The 22423-nt window shown below is 39.2% G+C and overlaps 1 long non-coding RNA gene across 1 annotated transcript in view; it reads right to left on the bottom strand.

The window, feature by feature from the left end:
• LOC134350103 (uncharacterized) overlaps positions 1–19230 on the bottom strand; it is a 28738-nt gene extending 9508 nt beyond the window's left edge. The window contains exons 1-3 of the long non-coding RNA XR_010018812.1: positions 18967–19230; positions 16422–16483; positions 8391–8557 (exon numbers count right to left, since the gene is read on the bottom strand). This is a non-coding gene — a long non-coding RNA (uncharacterized LOC134350103). The remainder of the gene's footprint in view (positions 1–8390; positions 8558–16421; positions 16484–18966) is intronic.
• Between the last annotated feature and the right edge of the window lie 3193 nt (positions 19231–22423).

The following is a 22423-nucleotide window of genomic DNA, read 5'->3' as shown; positions in this document are numbered from 1 at the left end:
ATGGCAAGTGGAGGAGGGAGGAAGGAAAGACGTGCTTAGTAGTAGGATCCCATCGGAGATGGCGGAAGTTATGGAGAATTTTGTGCTGAGTGGGGAGGTTCATGGAGTCATTGGTAAGGACAAGGAGAACACTATCCCTGTTGTGATTTTGAAGGATGGAGTGAAGGAATATTCACGAGAAATGGAGGCGATGCGGGTGAAGGCAGAATCGAACCCCATTCTTTGAAGAAGGATATCTCAGATATGCTAGAATTGAAAACCTTATCCTGAGAGCAGATGTGGCAGAGACAGTGGAACTGAGAGAAGGGAATAGCATTTTTACAAGTACAGGGTGAAAAGAGTTACGGTCAAAATGTGAGAGTCAGTCTGTTTGTAAGAATTGTCAGTAGATAGTCTGTCTCTAGAGAGACAGACAAAGAGATTGAGCAAGGGGAGAGAGGTGTCAGAGATGGGCCCAGAAAATCTGGAGGTAGGATGGAAGTTAGAGGCAAATTTTCATGAAATTGATTAGCTCAGCCTGATGTAGGAAACAGCACTAATGCAGTTGTCAATGCAGCGGAGAAAATACTGGTCCATGTGATAGTTCACAGCTTTGTCTCACTTCTAGATTAGTGTTTGAATCAGAACAAAAATAATGGATTAAAATCCTCTATCTGTTGGCTTTCAACTTCCTTTAAACAGTGATTTCTCAAGTTATTTTGCACAGTCTGCAGTCTTACCAGCCCTATTTGGATATTTGAGACAGGAAACCAGCCATAAAGTACACATGTTCACCAGTACAGAGCACGCTGGAGGTGTGAGAAAGGTGAGTGTTCTGCTCATCTTCCCTATTTACAAGTGGTTGATAGCACTGAATGCCAGAAATAGAAAAGTAGACTATTCCTCTGAAAAGTTAACCTCATTTTAATTTTTGGGAGGTGAATGAGTGTGAGTACTGCAGGAAGATCCACTTATTTCAGACCAGTTCTAATAATTTAACATTGTACTCAAAAGAAAACAGTTACTTTACTCGTGGATATAATAATGTTTCAGCCATATTGGAGAAATTACAGCATTTAACTCAATTTCCTTGTAGAGTGATTTTCTGTTACTAAAATCATTCACTTAAATATAAAATGATTTTGTTTCTGACAAGGCCAAAGGGTTTTAAAAAAGATTGTCCCATTAAGGTAAATGCAGCACTGCAGAAGACAGTCGGGGTTAATCATAATATTTTCTCTGTGAAAATAAATGGCGAAAGAAAGTTAATAATTAGATCAACTAAGACTCCCCCTTGGTGTCATTAACCCAAGTGCCCTCTCACAATCACAAGAGTCCGTTCAGGCTGATGGTGCTGGGTTTTGGCTTTCTACCCACATTTCAGTAGAGTCAATGCAGAATATTAAATACTCTGTGATAGCAACATGGTGCATAATAATGTGTGGATTGCATATAACCATTATGGTTCATTTAACTGGAGATAAAATGGATGAAAGCATATAAGGGCACATACATTTTTGTAGGCAGAGTGAGTGAGCTGACCTCATCAGATTCAATGGGGTCAGTTTATTCAAATGACTGCAATAGACCCTGTGTGTTTTCTCCAGGCACATGAAACACAGTGACGTATGTGCAGGAACTCTGGTTTGCAGCCTTTGTTAAAGGGATTTTATTTTTGCTTCTATTGTCTTAGAACGTGCAGACAATCATGACTATTTACACAGTGGAAATTGCAGAACTGCCCCATTCAGTAAGTGCTTTTCGTTGAAAGTGCAACAAAGGGACGTCCCTTTTTTGGGAGAGATATCCTTGCAAGGTCCATGATAGGTGGCACTCAGCAGAATGATTGCTGTTTCCCATGGGATGGGAGTAAATTGCCATTTAGTTTCACAGCATGACAAAGGGAGCCAACTTTATCATTTCAAATGAAATAAATTTGTACTACACAACATGAAACTACTGACCACAACCTTACATTTTGGCAGTAATTAGTAGTTAATGACAAAGAGAAATGTTCCCACTGCATCCCATCACCAAGTACTTGCAACATCTCTTTGATGTGGTGCACTCCTCCTCTACGTTGAAATGCAAGCTGGATGACAGGATACATCCACACAGGCCAACGCCCTGCAACACTTCACACATTACAAGTTTGCTCTCAATGCCGATAGCTTTGAAAGCTGCAGATGAAGATGAGGAAATGCTTCAAGATTCTCTACCGGTTTCTGTGTGGCTGTTATTGGGCATAGGACTTGACTACATCAGAGGCTTCAAATTTTAGCCCCGGGATGTTGGAAGTTCAATATAAGAAGACAGTGCATAGCTTTACACTAATTGCCTCAGCAGTAAAGACATGGCAGAAAGACTCCTGCCTCCAAGGGTGATAATCTATCAGGAAAACCCAGCAACTAACACCTCCAAAAGGACCACAATCTCCTCATGGTTTGGAGGTTTGTGTGCCTCAGTGACCTGGAGAGCTATGCTGGCAGGAGTCAGGGCTTTGTGCTTTGGTTCTTGGTAAACCCTTGCCAAACAGTTCAAAGGGTAGAAGCCAGACTAAGAGTGGTCCCCCAGTCATCCAGGTTCAGAGGTTCAGCTCAGGACTAACAACCCAGATTGGGAAAACAAAATTGTTACAGAAACAGCGATGAAGAATCTTTCTGCATCTGAGTGTGATGGTATTCCTGAGCCTCCACCTAGGACTTGTACGACTTACAGTAGTGAAGACAAAGAGGAAGCTACTGACATGATGAAGTAAATCCTGAACACCATCAGAGATGGAGGACCTTCATTGCTGCCCTAAACACCAGCTGCGTAACGGGCAGAAGTAAGGAAACCCAGGAACTGCTTCATGAAGATTGCAAATGATGCATTTATTGGAAACTGACTTGGGTGACAAAGTGCCAGCATCTTCAGAACGCAAAACATAAAATAGAATTGCAACATTGCATGCAATACTGAACGACAACACATTTGCTGATCCCATAAAACACTAGCCAATAAACAGAATCCTACACCTTCACTTACGGCAAGCACAAGGGAAGTAAATATGAAATAGGATATTCATCAACAACAAAAATTAACAGGCATGAAAACCAGTATAGGGGTCACGATATGTGATTAACCTATCCCTCTTGGTTACAATGCAGGCAGCATGCCAACCACATAGATCCTGCCTATTCCTCTTAAAGAAATACTGTATAACTAACAGAAGCTGGGAATTGTGCTGGAAGTTATCCCGAGCTGGAAAACATTGAAGGGTGGTAAATCAAAGGAAGGAGTACATGCCCCTGTTGGGGGTTACATTTGAGGCTTCAGTGGGTGAGGAACAAAGAAGATATGTCCTATATATACAAGGGACAGAGGCCATCCTCACACATGTTCAGGAGACAGCTAGTGGCTATAGCATGAATACTAGGAAGTCAGATCACAATGTTTTGGCTACAATGCCTTGAGATAATCAAGGACCTCAGCTGAGTGGCCAGTGAATGCATTTTTAAATGATATATCCACCAATTGCACTCCTCACTTCACATACTCCTCCTCCATGACCATACTCCCATTCCACCTTCCACTCCCCACCCCCCAGCAATTGCTATCATTCGGTTCAAATTCAGAACATTCACATGATCTATTGTATTAGTACATACTGCCTGCCAATTTTTCAAGCAATTAGTCAGCTCATCCAATTGACTATGTAATATTTATCAACACAACTCTGTCTCCCTTGTAGTGATGACATTATAAACAGTAGGAGCAAAATGGTATAGGACAGGTTAACTATTGTATATGCCTTAACCATCAGGGAAGAGATGGTGCTGGCTATTATTTGAACAATACTGTTTAAATGTGGCTATCCCTAGGGAACTAAAACTATCAAAGGTAATCTCACATCTAATTCTCTCACATACACATTCTCCTCTATTCTGACTTCTAATCTGTAAATGGTATAAAGTCATTCGTGTTCCATTCTCCCTTTTCACTGCACAACCGCTCTACTCTTGTCTCTTACTCATGGCGAGGAACTTCAGCTGAATCAGCTGATGGGAGAATATCCAAAAGACAGCGGGAAGAATTCCACTTTACTCTCACACCTATCAGCTCAAACAATTATATGGTACAAAATCTAGGGGCAAGCAAAGATGTAAGACATGCATGTGGTGAACCAGAGTTCCTAAGTCAGCAGACATGAACAGCTCAGGTTGAGGGTGAAGTCCCATAACTGCTCTGCTGCTGAGGCTCAGGTGGAGCAAGTGAGTGAGATGTGCTACAGGGGATATTTTTATGAGATTGGGAAATTTGCCTACAAGCTTACATTTCATATAATTGAGTACCACGGAGTTCAAAACGAACTGCGCAGAGAGCTTTGCAAAGAACTTTCAAGTGCGGCCACTTTCACTTGCACACCTGCGGAGTGGTCAACGCCACCTCTTCCACCACAGCAAAGGCAATTAGAGCAACATAGAATAGTGCAGCAAATGAACAGTCCCTCAGTCCCACAATGATGTACCAAACCAATTAAACAAGTAATTAAACACCCAACTGAACTACAGTAATCCCTTCTACCTACACAATGTCCATATCCTCCTATTCTCCGCATATTCTCGTGCCTATCTAAGGCCTCTTTCAAATGCTTCTATCATAGTTCCCTCTACTGTCACACCTAGCAGAGTATTCCAGGCACCCAGCCACTTCTATGTAAAATTAGTGTGCTTTTTTATTGTATGATGTGAAAGCAAATAGTTCTAGGTTTCAGATCTTCAACTTTAGTTTGAAGAATCAGTGATATAGGAGTGTAAGTTAAGTCTGAAGGAAAGAAATTAGAAACTTGAAGTGAAAGAGTTGCATTATAAAGAGAGGGTGAATGGTTCAAAGTTCAAAGTAAATTTATTATCAAATTACACTTATGTCACCATATACTCCCCTGAGATTCATTTTCTTGTAGGTACACGCTGTAGAACAATAAAAACAGACCAATGAATAACTACACACAAAGACTGACAAATAACCAATGTGCTAAAGAAGGTAAATTGCATAAATAAAAAATACAAATAATAATAATAAATTAATACATAATAAATAATACTGAGAATGTGAGTTGCAGAGTCAGTGAAAGTGAGTCCGTAGGCTGTGGAATCAGTGGTATTGCTGGATGTGAATTTTGAGGAGGTTGCAGGTGGGATCCAGATGTAAAATTACCTGAAAACAACCATTACATTCAACATCTGAATTTAAGCAATCTTGTTAACAGATAGTACTTCATGAAAAAAAATGGAATTAATTAGCTTGGGAATTTACAGCACAAAAAAAGTTGCTGTTTAATAATCAACCCTCCTTTCAAACACGGTTTGTAAAGACACCCTTCCTCACCTACCTCCCCAATTCTTCACAGAGATTCTCCAACCCTACAAGTTCCAAATTGCAGGTTACTTGCCCTCAAGAGAATCGACATGTCATTTTTTAAGTTAGGAGGGAACCTCACATGGCCTAACACTGCAGGAGTCCCTGGAGGAGGTGGCTGCAGAAATGGAGCAATTTAATTCAATCTTCTCTCCCAACACAGGATAAAAGCTGACTCTCTCAGTCTCTCCCAAAATCACTCCCCTCTTAAGTTAAATCAATGAGCTAGGCTCTGCCACACGCTCTCTCTCTTAGCAATCTTCCCAACATGGAAATTTTAGCAATTTTCTACAGATGTTTCATGGAGAGCATTCTGACTGGCAACATCACCGCCTAGTGCGCACAGGAGGCTTTCAGAGGGTTATAGACTCATTCAGTTCCATCACAGGCATAATCCTCCTCACAACTGAGGACACTTTCAAAAGCTGGTACCTCAAGATGACATCTATCGTTAAGGACCCTTACCATCCATGACATTCCTTCTTCCCATTACTACCATTAGGGAGGAGGTACAGGAGCCTGTAGACCCATACTCAACGTTTCAAGAACACCTTCTTCTCCTCTGTTATTAGATAGCTGAAACCTATGCACACTACCTCGCTACTCTTCTTTTGCATAATTTATTTATTTAACATAGTAATTTGTTAAGTCGGCACTGCACTGCTGCCACAGAACAACAAGTTACACAACTAGTGTCAGTAACAGTAAACCTGATTCTGATTCTGATTTTAAAGCAGGGATTTCACTGCAAATAATGGTCAGGAGGGTTCATTCTTTCCATTGTGGTGCTGTGGAAATCCAGCTCTATTAAAAAAAAACCTATTAAAGTCTGCATGGTTGGGAGCTAACCTCTCATGAAATCAGATTCACAGAGGCAAATTGAAAACCCTCAAAACAGGTAGGGTTCAATAAAGCAGAGAATTAAAATATAGAAGGACTCTCATTCAAATCTTACTCATCTTAAACTGGCTCAATTTTAGTGTTAACAATTATTCATGGATGTTACACAATAAAAATATATTGATGAGGTTCTATAACTCTGATAATTTGCACTGGTCAGTTGAGATATCCCAGACTCAGAAAAGCCGATATCTATATGTAACTAAGACTATTATGTCAACCACCCTTGATCACCCTGTCCCCTCCCACACTTCATGGCATTCTCACCTTCCTTTTCCTCTCCTCTAACTTGCTGGTTGCCAATTGCTCCTTTCCTCAGATTTTTCTGATCTTCCCTAATTTCTCTTGGCCATCCATCACTGCTCCTCAACCCCACTGATTCTGATCTTTTGCTTTTTTTACTCCATTCTCTGTCTATGGCCTGATACTAAGCGTCCACCAGCCTGACACTCAGCACCTGGCTGGCTGAGGCTGAAAGTAATATTTGAAAACTTGTTCTCAGGTCCTCCTGTGAAACTTGGCATCGTCTGATGAAAACTGCTTTTTAAAATATCCCAGCGGCAACAGTATATCCCCTCTACACTTCCCTGAGACCACGTTAATCCAGGGCCATTACCTTGGGAGTAATTTGTCCTTGGTATGATTTTCTGCAAACTCACATATTCTACTGCTGGTTAAATTTGATGGTCATATTTTACCACACTAAAGTATGAATAAAACCAGCTGTTAATTGATAATGGTATTTAAGCAAGCCAACAATTTTAGGCTGAAGCTATGTTCAATCTTGAAAACTCAAATGGGATTTCTGACATCCAACACACAAAATGGTGGAGGAACTCAGCAGGTCTGGCAGCATCTATGGAAATGAAATGAATAAACAGGTCTGAGTGGGGAATAGAAGAAGAGGGAAGGGGAGGAGAAAAATACTGGAAAGTGAAATCCAGATAGCCTCCAACCTGATGGTATGAACCTCAATTTCTCCTTTTGTTAATTCTCCTAACCTGGTGCTCCTCCATCTTCCCTTTCTCCAATGGTCCATTCTCCTCTCTTATCGGATTCCTTCTTCCCCAGACCTTTACCTTTCCCACACAGCTGTCTTCACCTATCACTTTCTAGCTAATTCTCCTTCCATTCCCGCCACCATTTTTATTCTGGTATCTTCCCCCTTCCTTTCCAGTCCTGAAGAATGGTCTAGGCCTGAAATGTCAATTGTTTATTCATTTTTTTTTGTGTGTTTTGCTCTGGATTTGCAGCATCTTCTTTGCTTCAGATATCCATGATCTTTTAACATATTCTCATCTATATTCTACTATTTTTAATGTGGATTTGATTGATGAAATCACAACCTTGGCTGTTTACAGTGAGCATGTTTGCATTAACAAGATTAACCTATATCAGTGTTAGTGCATCATTTATACAGTCACCAAAATATTTCTCATTAACCATGAAATGAGGTCTATCACACTGGTATATAGACACCACACCATACCTCTTTGATGAAACCTTTTTACAAAAGGTGAGATCCTTTAAAAAGCAAGCATGTGCTTCTCTCCTGTGTCTGACCACATTTTGCCGGCACTGATCAATTATTTTGCAATGTAGCAGGCTTCAATAGATGTTTCTAATTACTCCTGCCAATTGATTGGCATGTTTTCTGCCATCATTAAATAATTGTCAGAGTCATAGAATAATAGAGCACAGAAAGAGTCTTTTTGGCCCACCAAGTCCGTACCGACCACCAATGACCCATTTAAACTAATCCTACATTAATCTCATTTTTTATTCTCCACACAATCTCATCAGCTCATCCCTGATTCTACAACTATTATATTAATTGCGCTATTTTCTATTCTGTCTGTGTCTCATCTGCTTTCTAAAATTATCCCAACACTTATTTCCAGGCAATGCCAGTGTTTTTCACCATTGTTATTCCTTAATTAATTTGTTCACTGAAACATGAAGTTAATATTCCCCAAGATCTAAGTCTGGTTGAAATGATATACTGTCACTTTTGCAATGATGCAAAGCATTGTAAAAATGACCATGTGGCCTTTTGGACTTTGATACTAGAACACAGCTGTTTATGACCCCCAAGGATTAGTTCCCCTTACCTAACCATGGGCTGATGTCTTTCTGAATGTAATTTCAAAGTAGCTTAAAAAGTGCAATGCAATGATGTGCTACAGATGCTGCATCAGCCATCTCCGTTCAGTGTAATGGCAGCCTGGAGTTATATCTTCCTTGAGTTCAAGAATCCATTATACTTCAGTTCTCATTGCTGGAAAGGAAGATAGGAATCATTAGAGAAGGTCAAATGTATCATTCTGTAATTGAAGCCATTTAGCTTGTTCTACCACTCACAATACAATGGATGGTTTAAGTGGCAACCCTTGGTAAATTAACTTGCAAAGATTCAGAAAATGGCACAATATTCTTTGTACGATCACAAACAATTGAATACGTTGGATCTGTGACCTTTGGAGTTTATAAGAATGCGGGGTGTTCTTATTGTAACATACAAGATCTTAAAGAACTATGACAATGTTGTGATCAAGATACTTCCACCACTGGCAAAGCCTTGAATGAGGAGACAGAGTTACAAGGTAAAGGGGCGGTCACTTAAAACTGTAGTGAGTGTGGTCAATCTTGGGCATTCTGTGCCCTGAGGGTTGAAGAGATGATTTCACTTGAATATTTAAGGAGGGGGTAGATAGTTTTTGGAAGATTGGGGAACTGAGGGCTGTAGGAAAGGAGATGAGGCCTGGGCAGATCATGATTGCACTCAGTGAAGGGCAGGCTTGGGGGCCCAGGCAGAATACTCCTTCTCCCATTTTCTTGTATCCTCTTTGGGCAGTAGCTTAGAGAATGAATGCAAAAAAAGTGCCAAGGCAGCGTGTCAGAAGCTCTGGTTGTTGAAATTATGAAATTACTGAAATAGTGTTTGAATCTGAATCTGTTTTCTGAGCAGCGTCCATCCTTACTGAGATAACAAGTGGAGACCAAAAGATATCAAGCTATCCAATTTTTTTGAGAGAGTATACAATGGAATTTTCATTGATGCTCAAACTGTTGGATCTCCAGGCATGAAACTTGTCTAAAGAGCAGAGAAAGTGGGAGGAAAAGTTTGTGCTTTATCTGGATTCGGATATGGCAGGTAAACCAGAAAAAGGGGTTATTATATCTTTTTGCCCACAAGGGGGAGAACTGAATTATAACAAAATCTTCAAAATAGTTACTGAAGAATGCATGCAAAGCATTATCAGCAAATTTAAGGCTGATTTATACTTGTGCGAACTAGCTTATGCCGTAGCCTACACAAGTGGCCTATGTCGTTGTGAGCATTTATACTTGTGCATTGGCGTGTCTGCGTCGCTCTGCAACTGACCGCCAAAACGCTAGTTGGCGGTGGGGTTTCCATGGCACTGTGTTGAGTTTCTTCGTGTTGAAACTCAACACGAAAAAACTCAAACTTCAAACAATGGCGACTGAAACTGAAGGAGGGTGAATTTTCAGCGCTTGTCCAGCCAGTGAGAGACATGGACGAGGAAATGCATCTCAAATATTTTCGGATGTCAGCAGGTAGATTTGACGATTTGGTTCATCGTCTCCAGCCATTTATTTTGCATCAGTGTACGCACAGTATACTCAGAGACTGGCAAGCACCATTTGAGTTTTAGCTTCAGGTGGAAGTCAACAGGCTGTAGCAGCTAGCTACATACTGGCGTCAAGCACAGGGTCCTCCATAATTTTGGAGGTCTGTAAAGCTTTATGGAAAGCATTGCAGCCAGAGTTCCTTCCCTGCCCTTCAGTCGCCCAATGGGAAGCTATTGCAGCGTTGGAGGAAATGCGATGCTGTTAAGTGGACCAATCACAGTTGTTGCGGTCTGCGTCGCTGCAATGCGTAGTTACATTTTTGGGGAGGTGCGCGTCAGGCTATGGCGCAGGGTACGGTGTAGGGTATGCGGCGATGCCATACCTACGGCATCGGTTTGACGCACAAGTATAAATTGGCCTTTACAGTCTTGTAAGACCTCACTCATCGGAAAGTGTAATATTTGTGGAATTTGGGATTGTAGCCTGGGTGGCCACTATATGAGACAGTTAACTTGAGGAAAGTGCACACAGACTTGCAAAGCTTAGGAGCTATCCAAAGTTTGGCTCAAGATGAAGTATAGTCAACAACAAGGTGTACAATTCATGACAGAAAATAAAATGGTGAAAAATAGTGGCAAGGAGTTTAAGCACTTAATTAATACATTATTTTTCAGGATCTGGAGATCACCTGTCTCGTCGTTTCGCCCCACCCCTAACCTCAATTGTGCACATTCAACTTCTACCTCTTCCCCAGATTAGGGACTGGAGGGATATGGACCTTGTGTAGGCAGAAGTGATTAGTTTAGTTAGGTGTTAGCTACTGTTTTAATTAGTTTGTCACAGTATGGTGTGGGTGGGGAGGGGGATTGGCATGGTGGCACAGCAGTTAACATAACGCTATAACAGCACCACCAGTCTGGGTTTAATTCTGCCACGGTCCATAATGAGTTTATACATTCTCCCCAGGAATGTGTTGGTTTCCTCCAATATTCCAAAGACGCAAGATAATTAGGATGTTGGTCACACGGGTGTAATTGGGCTGCATGGGCTGGAGGGACTTGTTACTGTGCTGTATCTCTAAATAAAATATAAAAACCATTTGTGGGCCGAAAGCTCTATTCCTGTACGGTACTGTTCTACCTACTGTCTGTTCAGCGCTGCAATGTTCTATCTACGTTCTATGTTCCACAAATACGACTGTCATAAATAACTATAAGACCATAAGATATAGGAGCAGAATTAGGCCAGAATTAGGCAGAATCGAGTCTGCTCTGCCATTTCATCATGGCTGATCCATTTTTCCTCTCAGCCCCAATCTCCTGCTTTCTCCCCACCGTATCACTTCATGCCCTGACCAATCAAGAATTTATCAATCCCCCCTTAAATATACACACAGACTTGGCCTCCACAACAGCCTGCGGCAATGAATTCCACTCTCTGGCTAAAGAAATTCTTTCTAATCTCCGTTCTAAAAGGATGTTCCTCTATTGAGGCTGTGCCCTCTGGTCTCAGACTCTCCCACCACAGGAAACATCCTCTCCACATCACTTCAGCCTATTGTTGGCTTAATTAACTCTTTTTTATTACTTTGACTATGTTTTTTTCTCTACTTATAGAGTTTCACACTTATAGTGTGTGAGCACATGGCCAAGTGGTTAAGGCATCAGACTAGCGAACTGAACGTCGTGAGTTCGAGTCCCAGCCGAGGTAATGTGTTGTGTCCTTGAGCAAGGCACTTAACCACACAGTGCTCTGCGACGACACTAGTGCCAAGCTGTACTGGCCCTTGCCCTTCCCTTGGACAACATCGGTGTTGTGGAGAGGGGAGACTTGCAGCATGGGCAACTGCCGGTCTTCCATACAACCTTGCCCAGGCCTGCACCCTGGAGAGTAAAGACTTTCCAGGCGCAGATCCACGGTCTCGCAAGACTAACGGATGCCTTTAATTAAGAGTTTCTTCTCACTCACATCCGTTAAACTGGTCATCTCTAGCAGTTTCCAACTCCCTTGCCACAGCAATCTCAGTTTCAGCATGCACATCCCACCATCCCACACCGGGATAGACCCAATAGTCACAGTTTCACCATGTACGTCCCACCCATCCCACACCGGGATAGACCCAATAGTCACAGTTTCACTATGCACGTCCCACCCATCCCACACCGGGATAGACCCAATAGTCACAGTTTCACTATGCACGTCCTACCCATCCCACACCGGGATAGACCCAATAGTCACAGTTTCACCATGCACGTCCTACCCATCCCACACCGGCTTGGATCCAACAGTCACAGTTTCGCCATGTACGTCCCACCCATCCCACACCGGGATGGACCCAATAGTCACAGTTTCACCATGCACATCCTACCCATCCCACACCGGCTTGGATCCAACAGTTACAGTTTCACCATGTACATCCCACCCATCCCACACCGGGATGGACCCAACTGTCACAGTTTTTATGATGCATGTTCCACCCATGTCACACTGGGATGGCCTTGATGCCATTTGCTTCTTTCATGAACATAGGCAGACTCCTCCAACAATATCCTCCATCACTAGGATGCACTTCTCTTTAATTCTACTCATTTCATCCAAATTAAACGTATAGTTTAGCTCTGTGGAATATGTGGAACCCTTGTGGAACAGTCTTGTTTCTGTCCTACACTGGCTTATTCCTTCATTTCTTTTCATTTCAAGTACTCACTTCTTTTCTTTCTACTCCTCTGGTGATTTCAAATTTAATTAATTTCCTTTTATTCACATCTCCCCGAGATAAACATTATTTTGTTCTCTAACCTTTACCATCCTTTTGCAGTTACCTTTGTGCTTTTTGTCATCTACGTATTTGGACCTGGCCAGCAGTAAATTAGTGACTTCCTCTGTAGTTCTCCCTGCACCATGCCCCAGTTCCCTGGAATTTAAAACCTTTTCTTATGCCACTAAATGAATTTAAATAAATCATTACGACCATCTGCAATTGATCTCTAACCATCTGATTTTTCACAGTTCAGATGGACTGAAATGTTATCTGTTTCTTTCTCTACTGACAGAGGCCGTGTTTGGAAAAGAAATAGTTGAATGGGTTATAATAGCAGTCATAGATTGAATTTAGCCACAGAAAACAGTGAATTCCAATCCTCAACTTCCAGTGAGCTCATTAAGTTATTTTCCAACAAGTCATGTTAAGGGTGGTCTGCAACACTTTGTGCTGAAAGGCAGATTGTGTTGGCTACCTGCCTTCTCCGCCTTTCAACCCAAGCATGCACTTGTGACAGGATCCAAACTCTGGCTAGATTTTGACTGAAGCAATAATTTAATGACATTAATTTCTTTTACCCCCCTCCCTTCCTTGAGTTGGGTTAAAATAAGGAAACCCTGGTATTGGAGCTATACGAGTATCACAACTGTACTGATTTTTATTCCATTGAAGACTCACTACCAACAAGGGTGGGAGAGTAAAATGTAAAAATTGTGCTGACCCTTATTATTGACCTTTCATTTTAGGAATAGTAAAATGGCCCTTCATATCTCAGTCTTAACTGTAGCTCATGAAAAGACTAATTGCCTGCAAAGAGGTCATAATTAGGCAACAGGAGAGATAGCCTACTGTTGCTAGTTAGCAAAATGCATTACTGCAAAGCCTCAGGATTATTCTAGTTTCATGGTAAAACATTATAAGTTTGAGTAAAGTTCTATGTATTATTTCCACTTTAAAAATAAATAATAATTGTGAAGCTTCACACTTTTCATTAGCTTATGGTATCTTTTCCTACTGACCTATCCTTTAAATATAAAGGTTAATATGTTAATATATGTTAAGCATAGCCTTTTGCATGCTTAAATAACTGATCACTTGCTGAACTACACTTAAAAATATGCCTTTACTGTTGATACCTAGCAACAATTTTCATAAGCTTTTTGTGCTTCTGAGAATTGCCAAGATCAAGTCTGGGACATCTTTCAACAATTGCAGCCTCCTACACTCTATGTTTATGCCACTAAATGAATTAAAATAAATCATTTCAACGATCTGCAAATGATCTCTAACCATCTGATATATCAGCTGCAGACTTACACATCTTTCTGTTATGTTAAAGCAAGCATATGAAATCATAAAGGCACTCCAATTCAACTGGTTATTTTTCTTATTTTTCCATAATTCACATGTTTTTGTAATTTTAGATTTTATGTCTTTGCACTTCATTGCTGCGAAACAATTTTACATTATGTCAGTGATAATAAATCTTTTTTTTATTTCAAAATATACTTTATTCAGAAATAAAATTATATACAATAAACCATCCAGTAACTTTCCATCCTTTACATATGTTCCCATTATAGTCAGTGCATAGCCGTACTTATGGCCACCCACGTGGCACTCCAGTTATTCACCTTACCACATCATTGTTGAGGGGTATAAATCTTACTCTGATAAATTAAAACAAATAATTTTATTTTAATAAGCTGTAAGGTAATGTAAAGACCTTACATTTGACTGTTCCCCTAGTTAATTCATAATGAACAATTCCATACCACGACATTTTACAGAGCTCCAACCGCAATTCCATCTTAATCAGAAATACTGCAGGATAGTAGATTAATGTACAGTTTATTCTATTGTAGATGTTTGGATGCCCATGAAAATGTTATAGCATGTTAATGAATATATCAGAAGTTACTTTACCGTATAGTAGTCCTGGAAGATTATAAATAATTATATTTTGATGACAATATATAAAATTTTAGTGCAAATTTGATGCAGTAATTATAGGCAAATTCTGACTCTAGTATTTCATTTGAATTTCATAATTATTGTATTTGAAAACCAAATTGATTAAAACAGTATAATATTTTACATGTTATATTGTACATGTACTCTATTTTTTTAAAAAATGATTATATATCAGTCCAGAAAATACCTTTGAAAATAACAGCCAACACTGTCTCCACCACAACAGTATCATCCAGGTTTGAGTTTGTTTGACTGAGTGACTTATTGGTGATACATCTTCAAAGGAATGAATGGATCTGCTCTGTTTTAATTTATGTGTATCAATACCAGATTCCAATACTTTTGTATGTGACAACCTATTACTATTTTTGATTTAGTTAACGAGACACATGAAAAATATATCTGATATTGTATGAATGGATTTCTGTCAAGTGTATATGTGGAAGTTAGATCAGGCAATGATAAGCAAATAGGGCCATGGAGGCCAATGAATTTGGATAAACAGTGTTATTGTGGTCAAAATTTGACTGGGAAGGTATTTTTTTTATTTGGATGAGGAGTACATGGTGGAGTGACGGCGCAGACTCAATGGGCCGAATGGCCTACTTCTGCTCCTTTGTCTTGAGAGTAGCAATAGGAGAATGGAAAAACTTGGAAGGACAAGCTAATTATTGGCCCAAACATACACCAGAGGAGTTGAGCAGAGATAGTAAACACAACAAGTGAAAAAATATGCTTTGGTATTTTGCAAAATTCTTTAAATGATCATGATGGATGATACAACTGAATTACCAGTTCCAACCTATACAAGACACAGCAAAAGTACTCTGAGATATCCGCTTACCGCATTTTCTGGATTTAAAGATAAAGGACTAGGTTTGCTGCTGTTTATTCTTCATTTTTTTAAAAGATTTACTGAAATTTTACAAGAAAGCTGTGTGCTTTCACAAACATTCAGCCCATCAGCAGTTCATATTTGGTCTCACTGTATTTTATCAAAACCCTGAAATTATGATGCAGGATAAAATGTGTGTACTAATAATGGATCTGCTTGAATGTCTTTTCTTATTTTACTGGAGAGAATTTTCAGTGCAAAATGTTAAGTAATAACATAACAAAACAATTTTAAGACCCAGGAGTTTTGTGTTTATTATATTGGACAAGTGATTCAGTTTTATCCCAGTTAATATTTGGACAAGTACAACAATCAAAATGATTGAAGAAAAAAGCTTTATGAGATTGAAACTTCATTGTGCCATTTTTGAACACTGCTAATGCACTAAATTTCCATGCTATTTCAGCAGCATTATCCCATTTATTTTCAGTTTCATTCACACGGGGCACTCAGAAATTTGACACAAATGCATTAAGCACTGTGCTAAAAATAGAGTGAAATTTTAACCTACAGAAATCTACGGAAAGCTCAAATGGGGCAACTAATGTGAAGAATGGGATGAATTTTGATCATCCCTCTCTACTAGTAATATTTTTTGTGTGAGAATTAGAAGTATTTTTATAATTATTGGATTATGATTCAATATGTCAAAAACCCACTATAAAGTAGTTCACTTTAAAAATGGACTTTAAAGGTCTTGCTGTCAACTGAGAAGGGCATCAAGAGGTTAAAATCAATTACAAAAGATGGTGTTGCTCATCGTCACCGAGAAATATTTTAACAATGATATGGATCCAATAAATGCAAAGAAATGATATCTGTCTAATAAAACTTATAACAAAATTACAAAATAACTGTTCTTTAGAGGAAACATCACAGGTAAAACAATCATGAGAAATATATATTTAACCATCTTACCTTTTTACCAGCATTTTCATTGGCCACAAAATAAAGCTACGTACCCAACTTATTATGCAGAACTGCAAAGTAAAATCATAAAACCATCCTGAAAATATTACAAAGCTAGAAACAAAAAAAAACTTTTATTTGTTTCCTAATTATTGTTGCAATGTTCAATGTTCATAATATGAAAGCTATTTGCAATAAAGACAGTATTTCTTCGGGATAAAATGTTGCACGTAAGTAAATATTCTGCAGAAGTAGAACTGAGAATAACACCAAGTTTAAGCTTGTCTTACCTAGTAAGTACATTCACCATTGCAATAATTACAGATGCATTCTAATGTCAGTAAGTATTGTATTAGTGTTCTCTAGAATGTGCAATTGAATAATGCAAGTTAACATTTGTCATTTACTTATGTTACAAGTGTGCATCGGTGTTTACCAGTGTGTTATGAGTGTTGTGATTGGATATTCTCATTTAAAATAATGCATCAGTGAATATTGTAATTGGGTATTGGCATTTAAGTAGCTCACATTTGCGAATAAACTCCAGCCCACATAAAATTCTTCAATCTTGGGCATTTTAATTTGATAGCAAATTACACGATATTTTAAACTTCCAGTACTTATTAACTAAAGACTATTTGGAAGGGACAGTCAAACATTACCAAAGCGCCATCTACTTAGTAGAGATATTTTGGCAATTATTTGTTGCAAAGAACAAAATTCTCATATAAATTCAGATTTTTTTCTCAAAAATTTTCAGACGAGCTCTCAGCAAATGCAGCATAGTAGTAATAAATTTCATTTCTCTGGAAAGTATGAGGCAATAAACAGCTACTGTGCTGATTAAATGCAAAGGCTGCAGGCCAAGGTGGTTAATCAAAACGCAGGGGCATTTATTGCCACACATACGCAAGACAAAAAGAAATTATCGTTTAATTTAACAAAATTCCAGGTCATTGGTATCATCCTGTCTTTCACCTTGCTTAGTTTTATACATGTGCTGCTAATGAATACAATACAATATCTGTATGCATGCTTTAGAGTCATTGCAAGGAGATGCAAGCTAACCCTAACGACACCATTAAATAAAAAGCTTTTCTCTTGTAAAATCCAGGAACCTCAAAAAAAAGTCAGTAAATCTTATAACAGAGCTGCACAGGCAGTCCCATGAATCTCTCTAACTATACAGAAGGATTTTCATTTAATTCACTTTGGAAATTCATGGGACTATTACACTTATCACTGCTTTCCAAAATTGTTACCACTTCTTCTACTTGCATAGGTGGGTGGGCTCTCTCAGGAATTCAAGGATCTACAAGGCTCAGGAACATTTTGACATTTCAGGAACAAGGTAATATATTTCTTCTTCAATGTTGTATTTAAATGCATGGGTTTATCATCACGTTGCTTACTTTGTGGACAGGATTTTCCAGCAGTTTTGTATTGAGGTATATTTAGATCTTTCTTAATTTTACGTGTCTGTCACCTTTTGGTCCTGAACTCTTAGGCTGTCAGTAATTTCAATGAAATTTTAGTTTCAATCAGCAATTCGCAGTTTTATTTAACTTTACTGTGTTGCCAGCAACATAATCACTCTAGTATCCTGCTTTTGCAATATGATCCAGACCTATAAAACTCTACAAATAAAATATAAAGAAAAAAAATGCTTTATTGCTAACTCAGCCTTTAATTCCCATTTCATTTCACTGTTTATGTTAGTTTTTAAAAATATTGTAGTATTATTTTTAATCATACCAAATCTAATTTATTTCATTTGATACCTTCTTTCTGTGTAAATAGCTTTTTTAAAAAGAAACTCACTTACCAGTGTTTTTCCTCTAGCACCCAGCATCCATTTTGGTAATGGGAATAAGTTGTACAAAATATTCTCTGGCTGAAAACTGGCCCTAATGCTCATTCAAGAAAGTTAAGCCTGAACAGATCATGTAATAGATTTCTTAAAAAATGTGACAGGCATAAAGTAGATCCAACTGTCAAGACATCATTAGCAACCTTGAAGTTATTGCATGCCTATTGTTCAGGAAGGGTTAATATGACATTAAAACAAAAAAGCACAGTACTACTAAAAACTGCACAGTCAACATGGGAAATACTCAAGTAAAAATTATGTCACGTCACATCATTTTAGAGAAAACTTCACAATTAGAATGGCAGCCAATCTGCTCTCATATTATCACAGTCAGGGTGCCATCAACTCTTGCTCATTGCATTGACAATTCCTAATTACCGTTTATTCCTTATTCAACATTACCCAACAGAGCAAAGTAGTATTTGAATCTCACTAAGTCTCTTATATATTAACATTGAATCACAATACAGGGAATTGGTGCCTAAAGGATACAACAGAATTACTTTTTAAACTTTGATTGTTTAAAAAACACCGTGAAACCAGTTTGCCTCTGCAAAGCACACTTTGTAATTGACAAAGTGTGTGCAGCAAAAGAGTGGAACATACAATCACCGATCACATGGAGAATGACAGAAGTAGGTGAAGTCAGTGAAAGGGTTAAGTCCCAAGTTTTGCTCACAATACCTGTTTACGCTTTGCTGAAAAACAGTAAAGTGGAACCACTGTTGACCAGATTGATCATAGGAACAAATCTGCTCCTTGTAACCTTGTTTAATGATATGTTGCTGGGCTCAGCACCTTCCTGTAGCTGTGATTCTTCACTGGCCTGGCCCGCATGATAGATCACAGTGGGAGGCTGATGGCGCAATCACTCACCAGCAGCCACTGACACCTGCACCGGTCTGACACCCGTCCCCCTGGACGGATCAACCAGGCAGCTCAGCCTACCGGGAGATGAAGGAGAGCAGTGACAAAATGATTCTGCAAACCAGCTAAATAAAAGTTCTTCCCACAAAAAAAAACTTTTTTTTTCATCTGTTAAGGACTTTGTACCTGAAGCTAGTTCTGATCTGTAGTCTTGTTGATTTAGGTCACAGTTCTTGCTGGTCTATGAATATATAGGTATTGTGATTTACCTGAAAGCTTGGAATATATTCCACAGTGTCGCTGTAACCCTGGTGTTTCCTTTGTGTGTTCATTTCTAAAGTAGTTCAAAAATTATGTTCTTAGTAAATTTGTTACGGCTATTACATATAATCAGTGCATTTAGGTGTTTAAAATGCAAAAGCAGAAGACTAACTATCAGAAGCAAATCTGGATAATAGTTCCAATAATAAATTGACAGAAGGACATCGAGAATGTTTACCTTATGGAACATTTTATTACTACAGTTTAATATTCTTGTGTTCTCATAGAGTAGTTTACTATTATTAATTTCATAACATGTTTGCTTAAGAGTTAGTTGATGCTTAACTTCCATAGCAACTGCAACCTCAATTCTGATGATACTTCATAGACATGTAATCAAACAAAATTTGACCAAACTGCAAAGGCAATATTGAGGATAAGATAGTTTTATGGTTCATAGCAGCAAAAGTTCTAGTCCACTGATCCAGAAATATGAGTTCAATCTCAGCATGGGGAATTCAAATTTCAAGTAATTATGTAAATAAAAACAAACTAAAATGGCTGTACTCAGGACTAGTAACCATGAAACTACTGAATCATTATTAAAAACCCATCTGGCTCACAAAACCTATCTGATCTCCCTGGAAATCCTTAGCAGGTTTAGCCTTCATGTATCTCTTGTAGGGCCAATGTAGAGGAAATTTCCCTGCCTCCCCAGATTAGGGATAATTAGGGATGGATAGAAACTGATGGCATTCCCAAGAATGTCAGTGGATAAATACCAGGAAGGACAGATAAATAGAAGCCCAGCCAGAGTTGTTGGTTTTAATATGTAGCTTTAAAGGATTAAGTGAAAACGTGATGGAGAACAGCAGTGAATGGAATTCCAGACTTTAGAATCAAGTCATCTAAAAGCCCAGCTGCAATGTTGAGATGAGTAAAATAAATGAAGAGTAGCAATTTCAAAGGATTTAGATGTTGGTGAGCAGAGAAGGAAAACCAGGGTCATGATGGATTTGAAAGCAAGGTGAGGAATTCAAAATTGAGGCATTTGTGGCTATGAGCTGGAGTAGGTCTACATATATAGGGCAACAGGTGTGTGAGCCTCAGTGTAGGTGAGGAAAAGTGCAAGATTCTGTTCTGTTGGAATATTCAAAGCTAGTGATAGAAAGCATTTGGGCAAGACAACTAGATCATGCCAGTGATGCCCACTACATTAGTGGTGCAGTGATCAATGTGCCACACCACCAAGCAAACAACTGTCTTGAGTCTCTCATGCAAAAACTCTCATCGCCAACAGGGGGAGATGTACAGAAAAAGTAACTTCTGTTCACAGTGAGAGAGAACTCAAAGCCAGTTTATTGCCAATGTGCACACATCACACAGAAGCCATCACAAAGATGTACAGCCATAGAACTGTTAATATAATCAGGATTATTATGTGGAAGTTAAACAAAGAGCAAGGAAAGAGTGGGAAAGATCAGGAAAGGTGTAATTAACATATATTTTCAAAGCAATGGCAAATGGAATGTCACGTTGAAATGTGAGTTTATCCACTTTGACAGGAAACATAAAAAGGGTTAATAACTTTTTTTTAAACGTTGCGAGATTTAATTGTTCAGCAAGCAACGGGCGAGTAAATGTTACGTAAGCCTTTCAACATGAGAGGCATTTATTCTCAATACACAAGGCCCAGATGAGAGTGAGAGTGTGGTTTTCCTATCTAAGAATATTATATTTATAAGAGTCATAGAATTATATAGTGCAGAAACAGGCCAATGGTCCAACATATCTATGTTGACCTTTTTGCCCATTTACATTAATCCCATTTGTTCACATTAGTTCCATTTCTGTCTATACCTCACCTATTTGAGTGCTTGTCTAAATGTCTCTTAAACATCACAAATGTATCTGACTCCACCACTTCTTCTGTCAGTGAGTTACAGATCTCAACTGCTCTGCGTAAGAAAAGGCTTTCCCCTCAAATCTGATTTGAGCACCCTTCCCCACTCATCTTCAAGATTCAAGATTGTTTAATGTCATTTCCAGTACACAAGTGTAAAGGAGAACAAAATAATTGTTACTCTGTATCCACACAGCAGATAATAAACAAACACAATAATAAAGAAAAACACAATTAATAGAAATACATAAGATAGCTTATATACATAGATTGTATGCACAGTACATAAGGTGATGCTGGGCATAGCTGTATCTGTACATAAATTAACTGACAGAAAATGTTAATGTAGTGGAGATAGGGGATGTGGATGGGTGTGTTTGTGGGTGGAGGTGTTGATCAGCCTTACTGCTTGTGGAAAGTATCTGTTTTTGAGTCTGGTGGCCCTGGCAAGGATGCTACATAGCCTCCTCCCTGATGTGAGAGGGAATAGCAGACCATGGGCCGGGAGGGTGGGATCCTTCAAAATGCTAATGGTTCTTTTCCAGCACCTTTCTGTGTACATGTCCTTGATGGCAGGGAGGCTGATGCTGGTGATGCGTTGGTCAGTTTTGACTAGCTGTTGTAGAGCCTTCCTGTCTGCAGCAGAGCAATTCCCATAAATGCAGTGACGTAGCATGTTAGGATGCTCTCTACTGCACACCTGTAGAATGACATGAAAATGAGTGTGCATAGTCCAGCTTCCTTATAAAGTAGAGGTGTTGGTGAGCTTTCCTTGTTGTGTGGAATGTGTTCTAGGACCATAACAGTTTGTGTGAGATGTGGACTCCAGGAGTTTGAAACTACTGTGTTGCTGCTTTAAAGAAGGGTGCGAGTTCTCCTGAAGTTGATAACCATCTCCTTTGTCTTGTTGTTGTTGAGGAAGAGGTTATTTGTCTGGCACTGGGTCTCAAGCTCCTGCGCCTTCTCTCTATAAGCCGTTTCATCATTGTTGGTGATGAGCCCCACCACTGTGGTGCCATCAGCAAACTTGACAATGTGATTACTCGGGTGTTTGGCCCTGCAGTCATGTGTGAGCAGAGTGTAGAGCAATGAGCTCTGCACAGAGGCCTG

Source organism: Mobula hypostoma, chromosome 8 (assembly GCF_963921235.1).
Source record: "Mobula hypostoma chromosome 8, sMobHyp1.1, whole genome shotgun sequence".
In the NCBI taxonomy this organism is placed as follows: Eukaryota; Metazoa; Chordata; class Chondrichthyes; order Myliobatiformes; family Myliobatidae; genus Mobula; species Mobula hypostoma.
Note: the sequence above shows the minus strand (reverse complement) of the source record. Positions and strands in the feature narration are given on the sequence as shown.